A 6,000-nucleotide genomic window follows, 5' to 3' on the forward strand; every position below is an offset into this window, starting at 1 on the left:
GCTACTTTTGGGCCTCCTTATGTAAAGGGCCTTTATCACATATTAGATTTCAAGTGCTCTCCTTGTTCATAATACATGTCATCTTCCTGTGGTGACACGTGTCGCCCATATATTGGGCCACGTGTCATTATTGGATTGGACCACGTATTTGGGGTATTTTTACCCTAAACATTTTCCCCTCAGAGGGGGTGGCTCGTCCCAAAGGGGCCACCTCCTCTGACTTCCACTCATTTGAGTGCCTTGGGTGAGATTAAAGCATTTTGAATTTGTAAGCTGGAGTCGGACGACAGCGTCCATCCGCGATATTGGGCTAAATGCCTAGTCTGAATGAGCTGAGCTCTTTTACAAGCTTGGGCGAATTGTTCGTACTGAGTGGGTCGAGCGGCCTTCAATTGGGCCACATGCCTAGATGGCCTCCTCTCGGTCTCATAGGGAGAAGCGTCGAATGGTCAGTCGGTCATCAGCGGCCGACGAGTCTTTTTTGACATTGTAGGGAATATTTCAAGCGTTATCCCTAGCTTGAACCCCATTGTGATCATACACTAAATTACGGTGGCGTCCAAAGGGAAAGAAGATAGAGAAAAAGAGTCGCCAACAAGTTTTAGGAACTTGCAAACCGTTCACGAGGTAAAGGTTACATCCCTTAACGATCCAGGAGATCGTCAACTCTAATAGGTCTTGAACCATGACTGGTAGTTTGGGGAAGAAGGTATAAATCCTACCTAAAAGAGATTGAACCTGCCCTAATAATAGGCCTCTACCTTATTCTGATCGTATTCATGTGCGCTTTCTGACTAACATGCAATCAATAGGATTAACCCTAAACCTGTTTAATCAATTATATTAATGCACAAATAAACTATTATTGACGATCACTTGAATTATAATCACATTAACCCTAAACAAGATTATTAATTATCTTATTAAGCGTGAATACAAGTACCAATTCCCTTTAAACATGCATAAAAGGCGTGATCAAGCAATAACAATAAATATCAAGCAACATAATAATCGTAATAATAATAACAATAATATTCATAATATGTTAAAGCATAATAATAGCAAGATCCTAGGCATGATACTAACAAGATTAATAACAAACCCTAGCATGTCACTAAACAATAAAAATCAAAGCTTTAACTCTAACATGATACTAAAAAAATATATTAGAAAATACAATAAAAGGCATTATAGATATCATAATATTCTTTACCCTAAAAATGATACAAGGAATTTATTGTTGTCACCCTAAACATCAAATTAAGAAAAGCATCCTAACATGATAATAGGAATCATAATAACATTCTAGACATGATTTCTATATCATAATATCAATGCAAACAATTAAAGTACTTACTTGGATGTCTCGTATCTCTTTCTAATAACAAAATACACGCGTTAGTAACTTCAAGGAAAATAATAAAACAATTAAATTAAATAATAATTGAAAGAGAGATTTGGGACCAAACCCTCATAAATTAAAACCTTTCACATCTAGGGCGAAGGCAACTTCGAATTTGGCTGGTGTTTCTAGGTCTTGTGAATGCGGAATTTTGTATGTAAAAAGGTTGGTTTAGAATAAGAGAGAAAATAAGCTTTAGCTTAGAGAGAGAAAAGAAAACTAGAGAGTTGGTGATTGTAGATGAGAATTGATGATTGATGATTGATGATTGAAAACGGAGTTTAGAGGAGGCTATTTATAGAGAAAATCAGCCAAAAAGATAGAAAATCGAACCAGAATTCTGACGTGAAAAAACGGAGTTAGCGCCAGACGCTGACATTAGCGCCAAACGCTAATGTTGGCGTTAGGCGTTAATTAATTTTTTGACGCGTTTTCTAAAATCAGATAGAATTTAACCGTACAGGAGGATAAAATCGTATTTTCCTCAAAAACACTCTTTTATTCTGATTAAAATTTCAAAAAGTCAACAAAAGTCAATTTATCAATGCTAATTGAATTAGGAATGAAAAGAATCTTCTAGAAAAATCTAGACGACTAAAACCACTCCTAATTGCATTAGGAATGCAATTAGGAATGATAAATCTATATTAGGCCCTCCTCTAGATCATTGAGCCGCATATAAGGCTCAAACCGGGCCCAGTTCAGTAATTTGGCCATAACTTCCTCAATATTCATCAAAATTGGGCTTATAATATATCGTTGGAAAGCTCTTTTCAAGCTCCATCCAACTACACTACTATTGGACCCATATCATGGACCAACCAAACTGTTTTGGATATTTTCTTAAAATAGGTTTTCAAAAACAAAGAGAAAAGAAAAGAAATTAAAACTATCCGAAACACTAGACTTTCCACACTTTCACTTCATTTGATTATGATTCAACATGAAAGGTACTCATCACCGGGTTTGGTTTTGGGGAGACACAAATGGGTGTCTACTGACATTAATCTGAATTGCACCTTCCAAGGGAATGGTTCAACTTTTGAGGTACATGCATAGAGTTACAAGTGTTTATGACGCCCATTCGTATGCCATCATAAATAGGAGGATTTTTACACTGATTTCGTCAAACGGAAGATTTTAACCGTTGGAATTCTAGGTTAAATTCTCTGAATTTTAACCCTTTGGCATTCTTTAGGTAAGAACCGACTTTTACCATTTTACCCCTCTAAATTTTTGCCTATAAATAGCAAGGGTTTGACCTTCATTTTTTACTTAGGATTTCCTTGCTGTCTAGAGATAAGTCAGAGCTTCTAGAGAGAGAAAACTACTTCTTCCCGGATTCTTCGAGAGCTCCGCCGCACATTCAAGTTTTCCCTCCAAGATCTTGAGCTTTTCGGCCTTTCTTTAACAAAGACCTCCCAAGCACTTCTTCAAGTTTTTCGACTTTTTGTTCAGACGAAGGTTACTGAATACTCTCCTTTTCTTTAATTTTCTTTTCAATTTTTTGTTTCAAACATCCTGGATCAACACTCGGGCTCGTCCGTTTCTCCTCATGAGGCCATCTGTTTTCCTGAGACTGAGGAATCTAGAGTGGACGGGGACGAGTCCTCGTCTTTATGGAGGGGGTCCATTTCTAGTGTGTGCCAACTTATCCGCACCTATTCTTCTCTGTCCCTGCAGCTGAACATGATGCGTACGAGGAAAATGCACGATGTCCATGCCGCCAAAAATCCTGACAGCACTCTTGTTCAACCTCTAGCCTCCTATGATCTGAACAACTCGGACGTGGGGACTAACCCCTCAAACACAAACACAGACATCACCACTACTATTCACGGTAGTAAGTGCTCGGTGGTCATTGTGACCACCATTTTTAAAGAGCGTCGAAATCAATTAGGCACCTCCACTTCAGGGAGGGGTTAGAGTGTAAACTGTGATTTATTTGCTAACTCGATCCTTGGAGCGGACGAGTTATCGTCTTCTTTGCCCTATTCTTCTCCTGGGAATATCGCAAGTCGATCTGAACAAGATCAGCCCGAGCAGTCATTGCACCACCACCGTATTCTATTTGGCCCAAATCACCCACAGTCGTCAGTAGCTGCTCAAGCACTATATTAAAATCAGCCAGGCCCTTCAACTAAGGCCGGACGAACTCTTGCTCCCCCCTTCTCTCAAGCTCTTAGGTCGACCAAAACTAGGACCGACATAGTAATTGCCGAAACCATTGACTCCCCCCGCCCCATTCCATTTGGAAGTCACAGTTCTAGGGCTGGGGCAATAGACAAGGGCGAAGCCCCTTTGGTGACCGAAGGTCCAGTGATGGCCAAGCCAAGGCGGAGCTCGGTTGGAGGAAGTTCCGCTTAGGCGGGCGATCTAGACAGGGTCTTATCCCAAGACTTTGGTTCAGCAAGGGACCCCGAACCTCAGGCGGCCGAACAACAGGCTCAAATTGCTGCTGATGAGGCATAAGAAGAAGGGAATGATTTTAGCAGCCCTTACGGCTGTATGATCGGGGACGTTGCCTTGGTGTACCTCAATAATAGGTTTAAGGAAATGGAAGAATTCCTCATTCTGGGAGAAGGTTATACAATTACTCCCCCTCAAACCTCTGGCTCGGTCTTCGCTTTCTCTTCACCCATTCGTCCAGGAGCTGCTGGACGAATATTAGATAGCTTTGATCCAGCTATCGCCGAACAACTAGGTCAACCTTTTAGGTTACTTGATGACCTGTCTTCGGATGGGCTTCACCCCTAAATTTTCCGTCTTCTGCACCATGCACAATATGACGAAGATGGAGGCGGACTCGGACGGGTGGTTTGTTCTGAGCACCCAGCCGGGATTCATGGTGACTCTGCTCAAGCCGTCCAAGTGGCGCGACTGGAAGCAGAGGTTCTACCTCGTCTAAACGAGGGATTAAGAGTTCAACAAAAAGACGAACACATTTAACTCCTCTCCCTTGCAACCGGCCGACTCGCCCCCCATTCTCCGAAACCACGCCAATAAGCTAGACTATTTCAGGGTCAAGCGAGAATTTAGAGGGGGGGGGGTCGTGTATCCGTCATTCCAAGGTGGATTCCCTTAGTGATCTGGCTAAGGGATCCTATCTTCATGTCCTCCTTCGGCCTGCTCAGGATTTATCCCCAAGGTTGACCTTCGCTATATGCATTGTCCTTTTCGTGCTTTGAAAATTTTTCTAACTTCCAATGCTTTGATATTTTCGGAGGAAGCCGCGGCCAAGCCCGACCTAGTGTAGAGGGGAGACATGGACATGAACGAGTTCAACATGGAGCGTTACAAGCTCATGCGAGCTTAATGAGAAGGCTAAGGGGCTACAACTGATCTCTTTACCTTGAAAATATTTTTATTTTTTATTTTTTATTTATTTACTTTTTTCAATTTTTTTTTACGTCCGACCTACTTACTTGGAGTAGCATTACATAGCTATTTGATTCGCACATTAAACGTGGCCAAGTGAAATAGGAATGTAGGTTCTTGCCTACAACCCTACTCGGACAGAGGTGGAGTACCTTTGGTCGATTGGACTTGAACTCAATGCTCTTTGCTTCAATGCAATCCGAACGGTGATTTCTAACTGAACCCTTTTTCTTAATTTTCCAGTTTGCTACCCCTAGGCTTGCGAGGAAGCGGTCGGCGCCTGCTTTAAAGGATGACGAGTCGTCCAAGGCTCAAAAGGTTTCAGCGTCCAGGAGGCCAGTGACCAAGGCTAGGTCGCGGGTTGCTTGGCGAAACCTAAAGCAAAATAACTCGAGCTGGCACCTAGTGGGGTCTCTAGGCCCTTGAAGCCACCTTTGTCCAAGGTAGCCCAAAATAAACCCGTCCACAAGGACGGAGGGGATGAGCCAACCCTGGACAACACGGGCGACCACGACTCAACTCCCTAACTGAAGAAGAGCTGCCCTCCCTGACCAAGGCGGCCGAGCAGGCCCAGCAGCGCCTCCTCCTAAGGGGCGTCCGCGCATTGCAAATATCTAAGAAGGTACTTGTACCTCTTTGTCCTTTTCCCTTCTGATTTTTTTTCTTTTCTTTGGAACTTTAACTTGTTTTTATTTTGCAGAAACTTCTGAGGATTTGGACGTTCGTGCCTCTGGTTCTTCCTTAACTAGGGCCGAACGCAAGACTGCCTAGGACTCTTTTCAAAAGGTCGTCCTGGCCAAGACTCAGGACAGATACCGGGGTATCCATCATGGGCATCTCGGTCCAAGGATCAACAGCTGCGTTGAGGTAATCTTCTGGCTCTTCAACTAATCTACTTAGCCAAATTTTTGCTATTTCGTTTTTCTTTACTAATTCTTTCTGTTCGTATGTAACATCTCCTTAGGCTCTTTGCCTTCCAAGACTGGCGTCCGAGGCAGAGGCGTGATCTCGAGGTAGCTTGGACGGATCTCCATAATCTTCAGGACGAGAACACCGGCCTGCAGGCCGTAGAGACGGCTCGCCATCAAACGGCGATGAATGCGCTGTCCGAGTTACTCGGTAGAATGAGGACATCGTCAAGATGGGCGATGCTCTTAGGCTGGAAAGGCTGGCAAACGAGACCCTTATCAAAGAGAGAGACGAGGCCCTTACGCTTGCGG

The sequence above is a fragment of the Chenopodium quinoa genome, unplaced genomic scaffold, assembly GCF_001683475.1.
Source record: "Chenopodium quinoa cultivar QQ74 unplaced genomic scaffold, ASM168347v1, whole genome shotgun sequence".
In the NCBI taxonomy this organism is placed as follows: Eukaryota; Viridiplantae; Streptophyta; class Magnoliopsida; order Caryophyllales; family Amaranthaceae; genus Chenopodium; species Chenopodium quinoa.